This window comes from Podarcis liolepis, assembly GCF_965112155.1.
Source record: "Podarcis liolepis genome assembly, chromosome: 6".
In the NCBI taxonomy this organism is placed as follows: domain Eukaryota; kingdom Metazoa; phylum Chordata; class Lepidosauria; order Squamata; family Lacertidae; genus Podarcis; species Podarcis liolepis.
This window is the reverse complement of record NC_139559.1, coordinates 23,370,885-23,393,192: the sequence shown is the minus strand read 5'-3', so window position 1 is coordinate 23,393,192 and position 22,308 is coordinate 23,370,885. Positions and strand designations below refer to the sequence as shown.

At 46.2% G+C, this 22,308-nt stretch overlaps 1 protein-coding gene across 5 annotated transcripts in view; it reads left to right on the top strand.

Annotated features, from left to right (window-relative positions):
* Positions 1-1,979: 1,979 nt before the first annotated feature.
* KCNS1 (potassium voltage-gated channel modifier subfamily S member 1) overlaps positions 1,980-22,308 on the top strand; it is a 71,855-nt gene continuing 51,526 nt past the window's right edge. For 2 of the 5 annotated variants that reach the window (XR_014527295.1, XR_014527296.1), the window contains exons 1-2: positions 9,660-9,760; positions 14,986-15,067. The gene's annotated coding sequence lies outside the window, so the exon portion shown is untranslated. Of the gene's footprint in view, positions 2,332-9,035; positions 9,761-14,985; positions 15,068-22,308 lie in introns of those variants that run through there. The other 3 variants (XM_083508159.1, XM_083508157.1, XM_083508158.1) reach the window with 3 other exon arrangements.

Below are 22,308 nucleotides of genomic sequence, written 5' to 3'. Positions count from 1 at the left end.
TGATGGGAGGTTCCCCATCCCTGATGTAATTTCAGGGATGGCAAAAATAATTGTGCCCATGAATCCATTAGTCTTACTGTTGAGCTCTGGTGGAAGCCACTGAAAGGAAGAATGAACACAAGCTGGGGTTTTTTAATCTACTAATGGAAAAGGGAATACTAATAGCAATTATAATCTAAAAGACCCACCTTCAATACATTATTGATTCATAAAGCTTAGGCAATAATAAGCCTTTTTAGAATTAGTCCACAAATGCGATTTTTATCACATTTGGTAGGTTAGTTTCTTCACTCAGACATCCATCTTATATCCTGGCACATTACAGCTAGGCAGAAATTCTCAAGGGGAACAGGGGACAAACCAGGGCCGGTGATGGATGTGGCCTAAAGTGAGAGGGGGAAATTCTGAGGCCAGATAAGAGAGACCACATCTGGCTCCTCAGTCTGAGGTTCTTCATCCCAAAAATAGGGCACCAGGACTATTTGGAGCATTCTATATATCGCCACTGATGCAAGTATTTGCTAATAGTTGCTAACTGGAATAATTACAGTATGAGACCAAAAACAGAAGTAAGGTTCTTAAAACGAGAGTAAAACAAGTAGCTGTAATTACTAGGAGGGAAATAGGAGGGATAGTGAGACCGATCAAGCCCTGACTCAGAGTTTTATTCTGAGCTGTACACTTCCATCTAGATCTCTCTTTGTGCAGGATAATTAAATTCTCCGGCTGATGTGTGTTCACAGCTGAGACTAGGACCTGGGAGAAGAGAGTTCAACTCCCCACTCAGCCATGAAGTTCACTGGGTGACCTTGGGTCAGCGGCCACCTCTCAGCTTAACCTACCTCACCGGGGTGTTGTGGATATTAAAAGACGAAGGGAAGAAAGATATACATCAGCCTGAGATCATTGGGGGGGGGATATAAATGGATTAAATCTTCATCATCATCAACGATTCATAGCGTTGTAGAGCTGGAAGGTTCCAGAAGGATCTGTTGGGAAACACTCCTGGGGGGACGGCAGACCCCCAGTACCTCCGAGCTTCTCCCAGTAGGCACGTCTCTGGAATGGCATGTCCCTTCACTCCAGAGTGCCCCTCTGCAACACTTCTCATATGAAAAGTACACTCAAGTCTTCTGGCATCACACAGCAAGAAGACAGAAACATCCATAGATCTAAACTACCTTTTATTCACAATATATACAGAGAATCCATAATCATGTCTGTGCCCTCCAAACTCTGGCAGAAACAGAAAGCAAAAACGAAAGTATAGTCCAATAACACCCTCAGATGGAAGAGATAAGACAGTGTTCTGTTCCCACACTCTTCTCAGACATCTAATGTGATTTATACTAATCACACTAGCCAGCATCGGCTTACGTAAAATCCTAACAGGATCATCTAGTCCAACCCCCAGCAATTCAGGAATCTTTTGCCCAAAATGGGCTCAAACCCATGACCATGAGATTAAGAGTCTCATGCTCTGCCCACTGAGCATCCTCTTCCTCATCCTCCTCCCTGGAGGGCAGCTGCCAGTTAGTGTCAACTGTACTGAGCGAGAGGGACCAATGCTCTGACTAGGTGCAAGATCAAAATCTAAAGAGGCAATATGTAGGACAGCAAAAGCAGCAGACGTCGGGATGCTAACAAGGGCAGGATCTGAGCAATTGGCTGGCCAGTTACCAAGATAATGTGGAGGACAGAAGCTTGACATAACATGAAGAGACTCATTTCATAGCCAATCATGTTCTGGGATGTTTGACCAAAGGTAGTGAAATGCCAGGCACTTCTCACCATGTTTTCCAGCTCAGTGAGCAGGGTATAAGGTCTTTGCCTCCAGGATACGAAAGGCCTTCCTTCTACGTATTCCTGTAGGATTCAGACCTTGGCAACGAACAGTGATTTAAGCAATTGCTCTTTTACTGGAAGGAGATACTTCAGGACCTAGGCATTAAACCTAGTAGCCTAGTTATAAACCCACTTTTACAACGTCTCCTGCCTCTTGTAAATAAAAGCCATTTATTCGTTTCTCTCCCCAGAGCTGCAAGTTCATTGATAGCTGTGTGCTGTTAAAATAACCATCGCTTCTCCAGACAAAGGTGACTGTTCCTGTGTTTATCTTTATATTCCTGCTGCTCTTCCTCCCGGGACTGTTCTGTATGTACGAACGTATAAAGATAGGTTTCGGTTTAACGTTTCCAACCGGAGTGTTTTGTAATGCAAAATGTTTTGCAGGCGCAATAAATTGACTGCGGCTGCCTCCCATCTACCAGGTCACCGAATGCCATCTCACTGCTGCCTGTGAAGGGGCAATGGAGCGGGCAAAAAGCGAAGGTGCGCCATGGGGATGACTCATTCCCTCCTTTGCAATGGCTGCTGGCTTTTGCCTCCGCAGCTGGAGCAGAGAGAAAACTGCAGGAGTTTCTATCTCTCCTCCAGATGCAGGGAATTTGCACTGAATGTGGATCGCCCAAAGAATTCCCCCTGAGCAGTGCAAGGGGGAGGGAGGGGAGAGGGGGGAAAGAGTGCAAGACCGGAGGGGAGGGAGATTGAGAAAGGAGAAATGTCAAGACTTTTGCAGCTGACCTGCTTTCGTACTTGCTTATAGTTCTGCGACACTGTGAGTTAGTTCAGAAGTCATGTTCAATATACATAGCCATGTTCCTTTCTGGTATGCAAAGTGGCATCAGAGGTAATCGAAGGAGAAGAAGGCAGAGTCTTGAAGTAACAGAGAACCTGACGTATTTGCATGTATATTCCCCCCCCCTTTTTTTTACTGTAGCCTCAATAATTTTTGTTAAGGGGTGGTCCAAGCCTTTTATACTGGGCACCAGACCACCTGTCTCCCCTCCCTTTTTGGGGGGGGGGGAATGTAAATATTATTTTTAAAAATTTGCTCACTGGGCATGCTGCAAGCCCATCATCTTCATTTGCTCACACTCGAATTTGTATCTATACGTACATATCAACATAGTCAAATGATATGCAAATTTGCGGCCTGAGTCTGTTATATGTTTAGCAACACCTCCGGTTTTTCCTTTGTGATTTTTGGGCCCATAAGTGTTGTCATCTATCATCCCTAATGGACGCGGGTGGCGCTGTGGTCTAAACCACCGAGCCTAGGGCTTGCCGATCAGAAGGTCGGCGGTTCGAATCCCTGCGATGGGGTGAGCTCCCGTTGCTCTGTCCCAGCTCCTGCCAACCTAGCAGTTCGAAAGCATGTCAAAGTGCAAGTAGATAAATAGGTACCACTCCGGCGGGAAGGTAAATGGCATTTCTGTGTGCTGCTCTGGTTCGCCAGAAGTGGCTTAGTCATGCTGGCCACATGACCCGGAAGCTGTATGCCGGCTCCCTCGGCCAGTAAAGCGAGATGAGCGCCGCAACCCCGAGTCGGCCACAACTGGACCTAATGATCAGGGGTCCCTTTACCTTTAACTTATCATCCCTAATATCTTTAGTCTCCTTATTCACTATGGTATCTTGGCTCCTTCTTTCACCACTAAAACTAGTTCCTTTTGCTAAATTGCTACATTAAGCTGATATGTATAAAAAGGGGGGGTGAGTGTGTCTAAAACTGCATTTTATTACAGTGGTGCCCCTGTTAAATATTCCCTAGATCTAAATCAGCCCTTGACAATAATAATAACACCCAATTTATTTATGTTACAGGTAGGTAGCTGTGTTGGTATGCCGTAGTCGAAAAAAATAAGAAATAAAAAAATTCCATCCAGCACCAATGACTAACTTAGTTGGTCTCTAAGGTGCTAACGGAAGGAATTTATTTTTTTATTTTGTTTTGACTCTATTTATGTGTTTGAGTTGTTTAAACTGTTTTTAACACTGTGTTTTAATGGCTGTAACCCTCCCCTGGGACCACAGGGTGAGGGAGGGTAATTAATAATAATTTCTAAACATGTAGCAATTTTTTACCACACTCGAGAAAGAAGTTTAATGGCATTTGGGACCATTTTCTAAAACTTAATGAAAACTAGCAAGAAGCTGTTTACTGTTTATCAGCTCATTAACTAGCCCAGGTAGCTGTGCACTTAATGTGCAATCAATAGCAGGTAATGATTATGTCCAGGCTGTCGAATTCCAGAGCAGTTGTGTTAAATCTGGTAAGCAAACACGCAAGAAAATAGTTAATCTGGTAAGCAAACACACAAGAAAATAGTTAAAGATGGTAAGAAAACACACAAGAAAATAGGTAAATACAGTAAGCAAACACTCAAGAAAATAGTCCTGTGCAAATGTACATAGAAGATAAACTTTTGCACACACTATGCATTTACAGAACATCCATTGCACATTTAAAGCACCTGATTTCCCCCATAGAAATCTGTGATATACAGTTTCCCACTCACAGAACAACAAACTTCCAGCACCCTGAACAAACTTTAGTCCCCATGCTTCTTTGGGAGAAATCCTGTGCTTTAACTGTGCAAAGGATGTGCTCTAAATTCATGCCTAAATATGGTAACCATACTGTGCACTTTAGCTGTGCAGGACTATGGTCACAACATAGAATTGACATTAACACCATTATTAATGCTTTCCTAATTATAGAATTGACATTAAAACTAATCATAAATGATGCACATCTTTCTCCTGCCCTATGCATAGAACTCACTGCATATGTGATTCTGTTGCGCCCAGAGGGGATCTGCACTGGGTTCTGCTGAATTTTCTCAGGCATTCCTGACACACACACTGTGCTCATTTACTCATGTTCGATTCTCTCCAGGACTCCGGTGTGTTGGCTGCTCCCACAAGGAGCATAAATATGGACAGTAGTATGGACAGTAAGGGATAAATATGGACAGTAAGGGAGCAATACTGACTATGGGAAGCCAGAGTAATTTATGTCAGTTTAAGACAGCGTCAAGTATGCCAGATCCAAACCCTGCTCAGGAGCAGAGCTACTTCCAGCTAAGGTGACAGAAGGAAAATGAGCGCTTAAAACAGTGTTGACTTACACCACACTTTTCATAGAATCATAAATGGAAGGGGTTCCTAGGGGCATCTAGTCTGACCCCATGCAATGCAGAAATCTCCGCTAAAGCATCCATGACAGATGACCACCCAACTTCTGCTTAAAAGCCTCCAAGGAAGGAGAGTCCACCACCTCCCAAGGAAGACCGTCCATTGTCGAATAGCTCTTACGATCAGAAATTTGTTCCTGATGTTTAGTTGGAATCTCCTTTCTTGTAACTTGAAGCTATTGGTTTGAATCCTACCTTCCAGAGCAGGAGAAAACAAACTGGCTCCATCTTCCAGCTCTTGAGGTATTTGAAGATGGCTGTCATATCTCCTCTCAGTCTCCTCTTTTCCAGGCTTCTTCGCTGGTTTAAGCTTCCCCAGGTTCACAGGTCATGTGCCTGAGCTGAACAGAGCTAGGATCCAGCATATGTCCCCCTTGCCTGGTCCCCACACACCCCTGAAATGCCCTTTTCTTGGGATTTACACTGGCCTTGGCTGCAGTGAACCAGGATGAAGGACTTACACTGGTGTATCCCTTCATTCCTCTAGGGCTTGCACAGGTGAACTTCTCACTGTGCCTTATAAGTCTAGTATGAGGCAGAGAACTTTTTCCAAATCGAGGGCCACATGCTGGAGGTAGTCTTGGCCAGAGACAAAAGTAACAGAACAATAAATATGAACTCTCTTCCTTTCCTTTGTTTATATTTTACATTTTACAGCAGGTTAGTTTCTTCATTCGTACATCCCTCTCCATTCTTCATCCAGGCAAGCAAGACACATTATCAGTGCTCAAAGAAAATATTGAGGGAAAATGTAAAGCAGGGCTGCAGTGTGGTGTTGCCCAAGGTGTGTGAGGGCCAGTTAAAAATGCCTCAAGGACCACATATGCCCCTGGGGCTAAGGTGCCTCATCCCTGACTTTGTAATTAACATAGTGAATGTTTTCACTTGGCCAAAAGGTTGAGAAAACAGACATTCTCCAGTTTGATGGGAGGGGGAAGCATTGATTTCAGCACCACATTACAGTCACACATATCTTCCATTGATCTCACCTTGATGTAATAGCGAAACCCAATTTGACAGAAGGGCAATTTCTATTCTCTCTCTGTCTCTCTCTACGGGCACACACTTAACTCATCAAAGCGGAGTCTCCTGTGAATTAAAGTAACACCTAATCTGGGATGCTTCATTTAAACACCATTCAGCAGTTCCCATTAGGACAAATCTTCTCCCCTGTAACAAGACTGCCTGGAAAAGATAGATCAGGAAATGAAACCAATCCCACACAAACCTTTTATAAAAGGACGCTGACTTAAATGCACTTAAAATGCAGCCCGTTCTTCTCATGTCTCCTAGGGCAGAGAAATCTTGAAATCTGTGCCCATAATTAGTTCCACATAACACAACCACTCAGGTGAATTCTCTTGCATTTACTTCTTGGCTTCCAGGCTGCTGATCCATCCATTCCTAATTACCATTAAAAAATAAAAAATAAACAGCTTTTTGCTTCATGTCACAGCAGAAAGGAATCTCTTCCTTCCACTTCTGAGGTCTAAAAAGCTTTTCGCTGTGCTTGATGGACCCAGTATGCAAACACATCTCAACTGGTTTCCAAATAGATTTTGGGGCAGGGAAATAATCTGGGGTGTAGCATTAAGTGATATGAGTTAAGGAAAATGCATTATTAAATCACATGCTCTTTTTTGTGAAAAATGTAGAACAGACTACTTTGGGAGGTTGTGGACTCTCCTTCTTTGGAGATTTTTAAGCAGAGGTTGGATGGCCATCTGTCATGGATGCTTTAGTTGATATTCCTGTATTGCAGGGGATTGGACTAAATGACCCTTGGGGTCCCTTCCAAGTCTATGATTCTATCATTCTATGATTCCCTGCATCTGAGCAATGTGCCCCAAGGAAAGCTTTGCTGGATCAGGTTGTTGTAGAAAAATTGGGGGTTGGTTTTTGCTGCCCAGCTCTTCAAGGGACTCCAAGTCCTCTAAGTCCATGATCAGTCAGAAAAGAATATGCCCTTAAGACAGGATTTGTATTGGGAAAGGTGTCCAAGTATTACTTTACGTCTAATCCAGCACCCTGTCTCTCAGTCTTCTGACAGATGCTTCTGGGTCACCATCAAGGAGTGATGGAGGCAATAGGCCTCTCCTGCTGTTGGCTTGTAGCAACTCGTATTTGGTGGCATTCTGCTTCCAAACATGGCTGCAGAACTGCCTTGGCTAATAGCCATCAATGAAGCTTATTCCCCATGAATCTTCCAGATGCCCTTTTACAGCTAGCTGCCTAAGCTAGTAGCTTCTTGTGGCAGCAAGCGCATGAATTAATGATGCGCTCTGTGAAGAAGTGCTTCCGCTTGTCTCTTCTGAATCTACTGTCAACCCGTTTCACAAGATGATCCAGAGCACTACTGTTACGAGAGGCGCAGGAAAAGCTTCTATCCACTTTCTCTACCGTGTATACCGTGTCCCAGCTCAGCTGTATCTCCCCTCCCTAAACTAAGAAGTCCCAAACACCCCTTTTCCCAAACCAAAGCTGATCCAGCCCCCCCCCCCATGTGCATTCAGCAAAACAGCATAGGACAACTTGCAGCACCTTAAAGAGTAAAAAAAATATGGTGGCATAAGGTTTAGTGATCTCAAACCCACTTTGTCAGGTGCATGAAATGAAATTCTAGCTGGATATAAAGGAGAAAACAGTAAGGTGGGAGTTGAATGGCAATGAGATGCAAAAATTACCGCCAGTGATAATTACGGTTTAAATGTCTGTTATGTAGTCACGCCCTTTACAGTAGCAGGTTTGCCAAGCATATATTCAGCTTTGCTGAGATGATAGGCTGAACATCTGTAGTGGAGAAGGAAATGATTCACTAGTCATTTGCATTACCCTTTTCTGCACATTTTCCAGCCCTATGGTGGGGCCACCAAAACTACCACCTTTGCAACTTATGTTGATATTTTCATTCAGCTATTCACCATGACCTTACAATCACTTTCCTATTTAGTTACCACCCATTCAGCCCCCACCTTAGATTCTTTCAGCTCCCAATGTACATCATTTCACATTTGCTTCTAACAAACACATTTTACAATCTTAAAACGACACTGGTTTATGTAATCTTTTCTGTTGGATCTGGAGTAAGCAGACATGTTTTCAAGATAGCTCCTGAAACTTCCAATTCACCATTTGCACAGAGGCTTGGTGAGGGCAGCAGACACGGCACTGTCACCTACTCTTTGGGTGGAACTGGGTTAGGATGAGATAGAGCCGGTTTGTGTGTGCGGTGGAGGAGTCTGCATGTGTGAGGAGTGTGTGTTATGTGCAGGGCTGTTGTGCATGTAATCCTGTGTGCAAGAAAGTGTGTGTGTGTGTGTGTGTGTGTGTGTGTGTTCAGTGGCATTTGGCCCTCACAGGATTGGCCACACTTAAATGTGGCACGAAAAGCCGGTCCCCCTATGTTGCATTATTTTTAAAAAACCGTTCCACAAAGTGCTGGGTTCCACAAAGATGCAGATGTTTGGGAAACCACCCCAGCCACAAAAATGCCTGGCCAGGGCAGTGATTTCAGGATTTAAAAGAACAAGTAGCTCAGTTGGTAGAGGCGTAGAGCATGAGACTCCTAATGGGTTTGAGACCCACAAGGGGCAAAAGAGTCCTACACTGTAGGGGGTTGGACTATAGGGCCATCGTGGGCCCTTACAATTCTATGATGCCTCTTTTTCTGCACCAAATCCCCACGAAGCCAAGGCCAGGGTCGCGGGGCCTGTTGTCCGATTTCGTCTCCCAGGTCTCCCTTCCCTCTCCTCCCCTAAGGTTCCCTTCCCTTCTTCCAGCTTTTGCCAGATCCCTTTTGTCTTCCCAGGGAGAACAAAGGGAAGGGGGGGCTTCCTCCCACACCCCCACGCAGCTCCCCCTCGTTCTCCTCTCTTGTTCCTGCAGCCGACCTCCCCCTCCCTTGCAATTATCTGCGCCGGCTGCCTGCCCAATTCCCCTAACCGCTCTCTTCTCCGCTTCCTCTGATTTACGCTTAGGCGCACAAATCCCATCCCGGTTTGCCCAGAGGCTTCCCCAGCCACGCATCTCTCCTAATTAACTGCCTTCCCAATGGTCCCGGCGCTAGACGGCGGAGGCAGGGCTCCAAGGAGCACCGAGGAGGCTTCTCCCTCCTGAGTCTGCCTGCCTGCCTGCCTCTTTCGGTTGCAGGCCTCTCCGCTCGGGAGAGGACGAGGAGGAGCCTCCAAGACCAGGCTCGGCGCGATCCCTTATCCCTGCGCTTGTTTGCCTCTTTCTCCCTCTGTGAAACAGAGCGCGAATTTGTAGACGGTGCCTAGCAGGCGGGCTGTCTCGCCTGGCGGCCGTCGGCGGCGTGGCGAACTGAGCTTCAAAAAGGCGCAGAATGGCAACTTTCGGCGTACAGCCGCCGGCGCTGGGGAGGTGTCCCTTTTGGATCGCCTGGCGCGGCGCAGCGCGCAGCGGCTGGAGGCGCCCCGGGCGCCGAGAAGAGGAAGGCGCGGGGCAGCAGCAGCGGCGGCGCTAAAGGGCTGGCTCTCTCCGCTCCGGATCCGGGAGGAGGGAAGGAGAGGAGATCGGGCGCCTCCCGCCCAGCCGCACATGGCTCAACCGGAGCGCGGGGCCAGATCGCGGGCGGCGCCTCCCCCTCCAGGCATGTGCGCGCCCAACTCTGCCCGGAGCCCCTGGCCAGGGCGCAGCGGCTGAACGACTGTGCCCGGGAGAGGCACGCACCCGCGGCTCCCTGCGGGCACCTGTGCGGAGAGGTAGGTGGGACGCTAGCTGGGATCTTCGGGGGGAGGGCGGTGTAGAAATTTAATTAATAATAATAATAGCTGCCGTTAAGGGCGGAGGGTGGAAGGATCGGTCTTGCAATGGCGCGATCCTGAGCATGGTTGCTCGGAAGAAAGTGCTATTGGTCGGTGATGTTTACTCCCATGTAATTGGGTCTGAGGTTGAAGGCTGGGTCTTTCTCGTGCTGGGCGTGGTGGCCCCGAGGCTGAGTCTCTGCCCCACGCCCAAGTGAAGCTCGTTCGCCCAGAGGGGACGCGAAGGTGGTCTACCTAGCCCAGCGCTTTTTCGCCCCCTTCCCGAGATTGATTTGAGCCATGGCTTAGTAGCACGCCCCCACCCCAATAACCCAATTTTAACGCCAGGGCTCAATCTGGTATAAGTTGAAGGGTCTTTATGAAGAGAGTGTTGTTGAGCATGTGCAGAGTGTTTGTTCCTGGAGAAGCATCTCTCACATCTAGTGGGATTTAGAGTCCCCAGGTGGGATTTGCAGGCTAGTGTGTGCTTTCATTAGGGTCTGATCTTGCTGGAGCTTTCCTAGTGGCAAATAGTACGGTAGTAAGGTGAGATGAAACTGACAAAAGTGAGTGTCCCTGAGCGCGCACAAAGTGATTTTTTTACTGCAGCTAGACTACTCACCACCTGGTATTAGGGAGGTGAAGCTTCCAAGTCAGACAGCTGTGCGTCCAAGCAGGTCTGCACCCCTGTAGATCTCATTTTGGGACTGACCACTGGAGATGATTTGCTTAATCTCTCTCTCCCATCTGATCCCAGGATCACCTGCTTTTTCTCCTGGTGGGGGGGGGGGGCTGTTACTGCTATGTCTACCCACTATTTAACAGTGCCTTCATCAGACTTTTAAGGTTGTGGAGGGAGAGAATGGCCTGCCCCGAAGTGAGAGGCTCCATGCAACTAGTTGGCAGAAGCTTATTCCCTGTAGGGAATCCGCCAGCAGGCAAAGGTCAAGCCTCCTGTGCCCTTCCTTGGCATTCAACTTGGCACTGCCCCTTCCTCTCCTAAATGTAGTGGCCAACTCGGGGCCTTTATTGGCTATTAGAAGGCATTGGTGCAGGGCCAGCTGGGAAAAACTAGATTCCCAGTGGACGACAAATATGATGTGATTGCTGGTACAGGAATCTGGGAGGTCTGCGTTCAACTCCATGCCTGTCCATGAAGCTCATTGGGCAACCCTTGGCCAGTTGCCATCCTTGCTCCTTAACAGACCTCACAGGACTGTTGTGAGGGTTAAATGTAGACAACCTTGAGTTCCTTAAGATGAAAAGTGGGATGAGCATCTAATAAGGCCCATTTGTTGCCTGGCTTCAGGTGGTCCCATTCACATGCTCCAGAAAGCATCCTCATGTTTTGTACACATAATTCTCTCATTCCCTTGTTGTTATCTATCAAAGTGGAAGTCCGGGAGGCTTTGGGAATGGCTGGTTAGAAGATGCTCTCTGCAACAGCATTCTGTGTGAGGCTGCTGCTGAGAAGCAATCCAAGTGATGGGACATTGGGCTTGGCTGTGGGAAGAGAATGCTGAAATCCTTCCTCAGCCATGACCTTCACTGATGAGGGTTTGGGACAAGAAGTGATATTGGAGCACGTGTGGCTTTTGCGGTATCTTACGTATTGATTTTCAGTGCATCCTCATCTCCAACGTCACTGGTGCCCTTGAACAACCCACATAGATTCCCCATGGCCTGGGCCACCTTTCTGCAACCTGGAGCCCTCCAGATGTTTGCGGTGACAGCTCCCATCAGTCCCAGCAAGCACCAGACTGGCAAAAGATGGCCTGCATAGTTGCACTGTGGCGTTTGCAGCATTGGCACACAAGACCATGTAGGAAAAACCTCATGCATGTGTTTCCAGGTCCTATTTCCCGGGTTCTCTTTTGTGCCAATGGACTGAAATAGATGTACTGAAAGAACATCTGGCGCAGGCAGCCTCGGGTTTTCTATAAGTCTTCCCTGTGATAATGGTTGCAGAATGTTTATGGCAATTACATAGAGATGGTCTGGCAAATTTCTTCGTACCTGTGTCCAAGTATCACACGGTTGCCCGAGTGGTGAGAAGGGGGAAAGATTTAGATGGCTCATCTGTGGTGTAGAGAAGGACGAAGCTGTAGGTATACTGAGTGCATTTTAATCTATATGCATGACTCAGTTGCTTGTTGTTGCGGCGAAGCGTGCAGAAGGAACACCTTGTTGCTTCTGTCTCATCTGCACCCTGCTGTGAGGGAGGGGTGGTGTGTGGTAAAAGGGGATTGCAGCAGGAAAATAGTATGCAAGGATTAAGAAGACTCATCTTGGCCCAATCCCTGCGCTGATCTTCCAGCAGCTGTGTGTTTTTGTGTGTGTACCTTTAATGTTCTTTTTTCCCTCCCCCAAAAGAACTGCGTAACTGCGTGTCCGCCCAAAACACCTGGGAGCCAGCTGTGTCTGGAGTGGTGTTTGACGTAAAGAACTCTGGTTCATCAGATGCTGTCTGGTAGCAGCTTTACCTGTCCTTGGGAGTGACATTAAAATGCAAGAAACGTGTTTCCTGGTCTCTCGTTCCTCCTGGTCTCTTCTAATCTGCTTCATAAAGTGGTCTGATTGCTCTAGCTCGGGGCTGTTGGCTGCTGGGCTTGGGGTCTTCATGAGGCCCTTGGGGTGAGATCTCCAATGTGGCCCAAGGCAATCTGTGCAAACCAGTTATTGAGACAGGAGTGCAAACATTTGGGCTGGGCTTGGTGGCCAGTCACTGTTTCTAGTGATGGCTTCCAGACCCCCAGAGGCAAGTCACACTGCATCCCTCATGTAAAGTGAAAAGTGGGGGGCTTAAAGGGGAACTGGTGGGTGACTGGCCCATTCTACTCTCACACTCACTGTATTCTTTGCTCTATAAGACACACCCGACCATAAGACACACCTGGTTTTAGAGGAGGAGAACAAGAAAAAAATATATTCTTGCCCTCTCTGCTCAGCGACTCTCCAGCAAAGCGGGGGGAGAAATGGAAGGGGCTCCATTTCTCCTGCCGCTTCGCTGAAGGGGCACTGCACAGGTTTCCCTCTCTCTATGCAGCAAGCAGCAGGAGAAGCAGAGCCCCTTCCATTTCTCCTCCCGCTTCGCTAAAGGGGCGCTGCGCCGAGAGGGAAAGCTGCGCAGCGCCTCTCCAGCGAAGCGAAGCCAGGAGAGCAAGAAGGGTCAGTGCGCACCGATCCCTCTTGCTCTCCTTGCTTCAGTGAAAGCTGCACAGCCTGCATTCGCTCCATAAGACGCGCACACATTTCCCCTTACTTTTTAGGAGGGGAAAAGTGTGTCTTATAGAGCAAAAAATACTGCATCTTCCCTTGCTGACAGTGACTTTTTGAAAACCAGTTCATTCTTTAGCGGAATACACTAGATCTTTGCCTGTTGGTCTCTAGAATTAAGCTTGCGATTGCTACTGATGAACATATTTGAAGACCTCTGAATTGCACCAGCCTCAGAACTAGGAAATGAGGCTTTTACTAAGGCAGAAAGGGTGTTCTATTAATCCTCTCCTGCACCTCACTCGAAACAGCAATTCAAGTGCTCAGGATTGAAGAGAGGATGTAGTTGGCAATTTACCATTGTTTGCAAGCCACAAAGGGATGTGGAATACCATTTGCCAGAGAACAACAACAACATGCTCCTCTTAGGGTTTCCAGGAGGCATATGCCTAGTCTCTGTGGAACAAAATGCTTAACTAGATGGGCTTTTAGGGTGGTTCTTATGAATATGTAGTGTCCTTTGATCAGTGGGAAAGGAGAGATGTGCAACAGAAATGTCTAGTCTGGTAGGACTGGGAGCCACACTTTCTAGCATTTAAAAGGTTTTTGGAGGCAAAGCAGTAGCATGTAGCTTAGATGATGGGGACCTGGAGCTCCGGTCTGATGTTCTCAGAGGGAGGAGGAACTGGTATTGTTGATGGCAATGCTAGTGAAGAACTTTAGCATGCATGTAGAAAGGTGGCGTGTTAAAGGGATTTAAAAAAAAGATTAAGCAGACCACAGGACTTACTGATGTTCCCCTCCCCATCAAAAGAATATTTTATGAACATGAAGAAGTGGAAACCCACGAAATTGGCCAGAAATATAAGGATGAAGGTGACCTCCCAAGCACAGGATTTCCCTACTGGTTCACTAAGGGAAAACATCAGTCATCGTCCTCCTTTGACCGCATTCCCTTGATCTCATGGCTAGAGAGATGTTGCTGAAGCTCATAATTACCTGGCTAAGAAAACAGGTTGCCCTGCTTGTAATGAATGAATGCACTGCAACTCACAATTGCTGATTCATTTCAGCAGAGGTGAGCTTCCCATAACTAGGTGAGCTGTGGCATTTCTGGCTTCCGTGGAGCCTCCTGAGTCTTTGCCTCCTCCTGCTGCAAAACATGAGGAAGTATGTGTGTACTTCAAAAGTACACTTCAAAAATGTATTTCCATGGCAAGCCATTTATCATATTTCTTCCGTAGGTTCTTCCCAGGAGGATGTGGACAGATGATTCCCAGCCTTCATTAGTTAGCCAGGCTGAGGCTGGGCAGCTGTGTTATAAAATGGGTGCATGTCTCACTGTCGGAAGGTGAGATCATGGCAACACTTCAAGTCAGGCTTTGGTAACCTGGTGTCTTCTGGAAGCTTTGGAAAAACATCTGGAGGTCACCAGATTGGCAACAGCTGGTGGAAGGGTTGAGTGTATTAGGGGGAAAACAACAACCTCACAACTTTATCCTGCCAGTTTGAACAGCTTTCGCCCTGTATGAGATCTGTTGTGCTTCATCGGGCAAAGTGCTTGAGTGTGTGAAGCAGTTTCAAGGTTTCTTGAATCAGAATATTCTTTTCCCATCAAGTTCCAAGCCTTCTTTTGGACCTGAAAGTGCTGGTGGGAGCCCTCCAACAGGAGATCAACAGAGGTCCACCTCTCTGTGGCTTATGATGCCATCAACTATTGTACCCTTCTGAATCACCTTGGTGGGGTGTAGTGGCTCCATCCTCTCTTGATGGGTCAGTCCCAGAAAGTGGTGGTGGGAGACTGCATTTAGGATATGTGGTACTACAAGGTTCCATCTTGTTTCCTGTTCCCTTAACATACGTGGATCTGCTGGGAGAGGCCATTCAGGGATTTGGACCAGGATAGGACATCATCTGCTTGCAGATGACACTGAGCAACATCTCTTGTTTGCATCTTCTGATCCTAGGGAGGCAAGATTAGAAGCCCTGAACTGGTGTCATCTTTGGATTGGATGAGGTCAAACTGAAGCTTAACCACGCAAGACGGAGGTACTGTTGGCTGTGGGGTTCTAGTGGTCAATATGTTTCAGACAAGATTGCACCCTCCTCTCTCTGCCCTTTCCTACACAAAATGCAGCAGGTTTGCAGTTTGGGGAGTATCCCTGGATCAGGATCTGCTCCTTAAGCAGAATTGATAGTTGTGGCCAGTAACATGTTTTACCAACTTGATATTTTATGCCAGCTATACTGGCAAAAGCACATCTGGCCTGTGTGTTCATGTCACCTCCAGGCTAGCTTCCTGCAGTGTGCTGTATGTGGAACTGTCCTTAAAGACTCTGGAAACTTCCATTGACTCAATGCAGCTGGCAGGATTCTGACTGGAGCTGTTCTACTGGATCATATTTTATCAATCTTTTGCCAGCTGTGCTGGATACCATTCTGCTTCCAGACTCAGTTCAAGAGGCTGGTATTGACCTTTACAGCTCTAAATGGCCTGGCACTAGAATCTCAATTGCCTCCCATTGTTTGAATCTACCTTATTCTGCATCAAGAGGCCCTCAGTTAAACTCCCTGGTGTCAAAGGTACAGCAGGTGGAGACATGGATGATAAATTTGTAGTGGTGGTACCCAATATCTAGAACAGCTTCCTAAAAGAGGTCAGTACACATAGTCTCCTCGGTGCCTACTTTTACATGTGAATCAAAGACTATTTTTTTTATCTCAATGAGCTTCTTTAGATCTCTCCGGCTGGTCAGTTTTAAAACCCTAGAGCTAGGCCAAAACTTTTTACCCTCCAGCTTTTGGACTCCAGCCAAACATGAATTTGAAAATGGCCCATGACACACTGGATGCTCTAGACCTGGGATGGAGAACGTGCAGTTTTCCAGATGTTGATGGACTACAACTCCCATAATTCCTGACCATTAGCCATACTGGCTGGGGCTGTTGGGAGTCCAGCAGGGTCTCCATCCATCTAATAGACAGATCACCAGTGAGAACCACCTTCAAAGGTCACCCAAGAGACCTATGCTGAAATTCCTTCAACCCACTTGAACTTTGGCCCTTTTAAAATACTCTGTCTTTTTGCCCTTGCTCCCTTTTATGCTTAGGTCTCCGTCTTACATTGCATCACTTCCTCTGCAAAGCTTTGGCTCAACTACAGCTTCACAACAGAAACATAGCCTAAGTCCTAGCCTGTTGGTCACTATTCAGGAATGATGGTTGTTGTAGTAGTCAAGCAACATCTGAAGGTTAGCTAAGTGGATACAGCTACGTTTAATCACTTTCATTCCTTGTCTGTCTTCTCTGCTCTCTTCCTTTCCCTTCCCGTGACTAAATTAAGACTCCCATCTCTCTTGGGGGAAGGGTTGGATATGGATATGCTTGGATATGGATATGCTTGGATATGCTTCTCTGTAAAGTTAGTTCCATGATGATACTATTTAAATATCGTCTGATGCATTGAAAATCAGGAGAAATTGTCAATTTGACAATCATGGCTTTGGCACACAGGTTTGGTTCTTCGTTGTCCCACCAGCAAATTCCTGTGTCTGTAAGATTGAAATTACCATTCTTTAAGGGGAGGGGAAAGAAATCCAATTATTAATGTTTGCTTCAATGAGAACATGGTCCATGCAAAAGTTAATCAAATAGCAATATTGCTGCTTTGTTTGTTCTTGCAGAAACGATCGTCTTGCTTTGCTCCTACAGAAGGAGTCTGTGTAGAAAAATGAATTGTGCAATTAAGCTCAGAGGCTGATCGCATACATCAGCCGTGTTGCTAGACCAGCACAGAATTTGGAAGTCTGCCCTTTATATGTTGATAACCACTTTTAAACATATAAACAAGTGAAGTTCAAGGATGTAATTGCCGGTGATTTGTCCATTGGAATTGTGATTCCAGGACCTCTGCTTCAAGCAAGGTCTGCAGTTCTGTCACTGTAACTGATCTGTTTGAACGAAGAAAGGATTGCCTCTGCAAATGTACTGTATCCTCAATCTTCTCCGTTCCTCCTAATTTCAATCTTGAATGGTTTGCAAACTCCCCACTCACAATCCACAAAACTGTTTGAGACAACATTCAGGTAATTACAAGTGGCTTCATGAAAAATGTTTAAGCCTTTGGGTCCCTTCCAACTTTACAGTTCTGTGATCTAAGCTAGTGGCTACCATGTTACATGGCAGATGTCTGCCCCATCCTGAATACAGGAGAAGATAAAGACCCACACTACAGGTGCCTGGATGCTTGGTTACCTTTTCCGCAAATGGAAATTAGATACAGGCGAGTAATTTCCTGAGTCATCAACACACTTTTCTTTCTTCAAGGACCGTGTGGTAGGTAATTAACTGCTGAAGGAGAACCCAAATATAAGAGTGTCTTCCTGAAGTTACTAGCCCAAATTCTTTCTGGATTTTACTGGCCAGAATGGAGAGCAGATTCAGATTCAGAATCAGATTAAGGACTTCTTCCAAGCACTTTGTTCACACCTAATGAAGCCAAAATGGATACTAACCTAAGACCCTTTTGTGCCACACATTGAAAACTATTATGATACATCAAATAGGCATGGCTCCCCTTCCCCCAAGAATCCTAGGAAATGTAGTTCATTAAGGGTGCTAGGAGTATATTCCTCACAGGGCTGCGGTTCCCAAAGTGGCAGAACATTCAATCAATCCCTCTTCCCAAGGAACTTTGGGAATTGTAACCATGAGGTGGGAGTTTCAGATTCTTTGGGGGAAGCCCGAATGTTTAAATTGGTATGATACTGCTTTAAATGTACAGTGCAGATGGGACCCAAGACAAAAATGACAAGAAGGCACATGCAACATCTTGGGCTTAAGACTCAGTTTTGGATATGTTTTTGGTTTGTTTTAATGGTTTTGCTGTCCATATCAAGCCATGTTTATGGACTACATGCCAATAATTCAATCCTAAATTTCACATGTGGGAAACTGGCCCACATGCAGGCTCATTTATTGTGGCTCTTGGCGTCTCCTGAAGCTGCCCCATCAATCTGATTTCTTCCTCCTTATTAATCATCTCCTTACAGTTCCTGGTTTTTCAAAACTGGTTCTACCCCTCTCTATTTTCTGAATAATTAGAAGTGGCAATATTTTATTTGATAAATGTAAGTGGGTGGTTTTCTTTTCTTTCTTATTCTGCAAGTTGTATGGCCTCCTCCCCCACCCCCCGCCGTCTGAAAACAAAATAGGCTTCTGCTCTGTATATGTGTGGCAAGATAACATCATAAAGGGATTGTTTTTATTTGCTTCCCAGAACAGTAGCTGCGTTGGGTTTGCCATACTAGGAATGAATCCCCTCTATTGGGTTATTTGAGCGTAATCCCATCAGAACCAGCTGGGATTTCTTCCGGGAATTCTAATCAGGTAGACATGATGGAAATACATCTGCTAATCTGTTAATCCAGAATGCACTTTGCTCAGTCTAGCAGTGTAGACCCCAGCACCTTACCTGGGAGTAAGCCCCCATTGAACTCAATTGGACTTACTTTTAAGTAGACACCCATGGCATTGCGCTCCTGAGTATAGCAGCGGGCTTCAAGAGTGCCACTTCCAAGGAGAACAGCGAAGGACCTTTTCACCAGCCAGAATAAGCACCGTGGCGTTCTATAGCTTCAAGAAGTGATGGGAGGAAACCTCTTTAGCTACAACTAAAGAAGCCTTCAATTGGGCTCTGCCCGGTGATGGATGTTGCTTATTTGTTCAGGAGCCAGACATCCTTTTTCTAAAGCAGAAATCTTCCGGAGGGAGAGCACAATTTCCCGGCACTCTTGAAACTGTTAAGACATTGTGTTTTTTGGGAAATGGCAGCTCTTTCTCGGAGCCCTTGTTGCTGTTGTGCTGCTGCAAGACCTCTTATGGACAGTCCCTGCAATGTTCCTCACATCCATCAACAAGTTTCTCTGCTGCTGATGTGACAGCCTGTGATGATTTAATCTAATTGTTTTAATACGTCACAGATTCTGCTCTCCCTTAGCAGGATAGTTCCAGCAGCAAATGTTCCTTTAGATTTTTTATTTTTTTTAAGCAAGGCTACCTGCCCCCAACATAAAGAGTATTTTTATTTATTTTATTTTATTTTGAATTTGGGAGGATGTTGTTTTGAGAGTGTAACCCAGATGCCTCTTTGAATGCTTTCGAGCATCCTTGCAAAAGCTTTGTATGAACGAAGGCTTCTTTCACCAGAACTTGGCCAAGCCACATGAATGGGAATGTGGTAATTTCTCAGTGTCTTTTTAAAACTTAAAAGCAGCAATGGAGGGGGGGGGCAATTTCCACTTAGTTCAATGTCTTTTGGGGAGAGGGTGCTTTAATCCTTTACCGCTATGCCATTTTATTGGTCAACTCCCTTCCTTAGCAAGATCATAGTGGGGTCTTTGGAGCTTTTGGTCCTCCTTCTCTTTAGTAAAGGTAAAGGTACCCCTGACCATTAGGTCCAGTCACGGACAACTCTGGGGTTGCGGCACTCATCTCGCTCTATAGGCCGAGGGAGCCGGTGTTTGTCCGCAGACAGCTTCCGGGTCATGTGGCCAGCATGACTAAGCCACTTCTGGCGAACCAGAGCAGCGCACAGAAATGCCGTTTACCTTCCTGCCAGAGCGGTACCTATTTATCTACTTGCACTTTGGCATGCTTTTGAACTGCTAGGTGGGCAGGAGCCCTTTTGGAAAATTCAGTTGCACAGCCATGATAATGCCACCGCTCTCTTCCCAGTTGAAGGAGAGGGGCTCCCTTCTCAGATGCTTAATAATTAACAGATATTGCTTGATCTCAGCCGATGCCCTTCACACAGAGTTGGTGGGTTGCTGTGGCAGAAGCGCTGCATCACAAAAGTATCAGCAGCGTTGCTTTGAAGCCACTGAGCTGAGCAATATTAAACTGGATGTCTGAAGGAATTTTTGAGCAGGGAGAGTCTTCAAATACTTAACAAACTCGTGGATCTCGTCATAGGAAACCGCCTTTGTCATACATCTGATCCATCTAGCTCAGGATAATCCAGGGTTTCAGACCTAGTGAAAACTAGATGCTCTCTACCACTGAACTTTGACCCTTCCTAGGCTCCTACCACTGCTGCATTTTTTTAAAAGGGTACCCATTGGTTTTTGAGGAAATCAACAGTGGAAACCTCCCGTTTTTGGCCACACAAGAAGACATTTGTTAGGAAGAAGGAAGATTTCCTTGTGTATACGCACACGTCATGATCTAAACTGGGCTTCAGTCCTGTGGATGCTTTCTTGGGAGTAAGGCCCATTGAATAAAGAGTAAAACAGATGCAGGTGCTTTGGCTGTGGGTGCTTGCAAAAATGAGCACATACCGAAGCAGCCTTGCAAATATATATATATATATTTGGAGGTGAGACCCCTTGCTTCCCTACTGCAATGACAGTATTCCTTTATTTTTTTAACCCGTTTGCACTGGAATGGAGTACGACAAGGCTGTATATTGTCTCCCTGCTTATTTAACTTATATGCAGAATACATCATGCGAAAGGCTGGACTGGATGAATCCCAAGCCAGAATTAAGATTGCTGGAAGAAATATCAGCCATCTCAGATATGCAGATGACAGAACTTTGACAGCAGAAAGTGAGGAGGAATTAAAGAACCTTTTACTGAGGGTGAAAGAGGAGGGCGCAAAATATGGCCTGAAGCTCAACATCAAAAAAACTAAGATCATGGCCATTGGTCCCATCACCTCCTGGCAAATAGGCAGGGAAGAAATGGAGGCAGTGAGAGATTTTACCTTCTTGGGCTTCATAATCACTGCAGATGGTGACAGCAGCCATGAAATTAAAAGACGCCTGCTTCTTGGGAGAAAAGTGATGACAAACCTAGACAGCATCTTAAAAAGCAGAGACATCACCTTGCCGACAAAAATCCGTATAGTTAGAGTTATGGTTTTCCCAGTAGTGATGTATGGAAGTGAGAGCTGGACCATAAAGAAGGCTGATCGCCGAAGAATTGATGCTTGTGAATTATGGGGCTGGAGGAGACTCTTGAGAGTCCCATGAGTTTGACCAAACTGTGGGAGGCAATGGAGGCCAGGAGTGCCTGGCGTGCACTGGTCCATGGGGTCACGAAGAGCCGGACACGACTAAATGACTAAACAACAAAATCTTCATTAGTGTACTCTCACCAGGAGCCACAGCCAGGGCCAGTTCTCTACCCAATGTGTGTTACTAACGGGTGTTCAGATACCAGTTTGCCACAGATTTGTTACATTTTTAGTGGCACAAACAAAAATCAATCCCTGTAATAGGGAGTGCAGGTGCTGAGTGCCGACAGAGATAGGATCAAAATAGACCCTCTGTGAGGTGAGAGGGTGGAATTGGCATGCTTGGAGTGCAATCTTAAAGAACAGAAAGCAAGTTCTAATGCAGTAAAAAAACACAACCCCCCCAACTCCCCCCCCCAAAAACACAGCCCAATGAGAACTGAGCATGCTTAGTTAACTGGGGCAAATTGAAAAAAACAAAAAATGAAAAATGGGAAGGAGGGAGACAGGAGCTGCTTGAGCTCATTTCAGCTTGCATCCATAGCTGGCTGTTGCTCTGGACAGACCTTTTAAGGGTTAGGATGCACTGTGACTTTTTATTTCAGGTTGCATGTGAGAGTGAATGAGAGATCAGACAGATTCTTGGCCCAGAATAGTGTTGCAGCGTTGTCCCAGCTGGATTTCTTAGCCCATCCTTGAAGTGAGCCTGCAGTGCATTATCCTGCCTAGGGAACAACCAGTGCCTTTCACCAGACTAGAAAGGTAAAGGTAAAGGATTCCTGGACGGTTAGTCCAGTCAAAAGCGACTATGGGGTTGTGGTGCTCATCTCACTTTTCAGGCTGAGGGAACAGGCGTTTGTCCGCAGACAGCTTTCCAGGTCATGTGGCCAGCATGACTAAGCTGCTTCTGGCGCAACGGAACACCGTGACGGAAACCAGAAACGCCGTTTACCTTCCTGCCACAGTGGTACCTATTTATCTACTTGCACTGGTGTGCTTTCGAACTGCTAGGTTGGCAGGAGCTGGGACAGAGCAACGGGAGCTCGGTCCGTCGTGGGGATTCAAACCGCCAACCTTCCAATCAGCAAGCCCAAGAGGCTTGGTTGTTTTGACCTCAGTGCCAACCATGTCCAGACTAGAAGGACTGTGGAGTTATCCTAGCTGCCTTTCCCTACTTAAATCGCTGTGATTGGAATCTTTTCTTTTTCTTTTTTCTTTTTGGTCACATGCAAACAGCTTCTCTGAGATAACAGCAACACAACTGAAGAAACGAC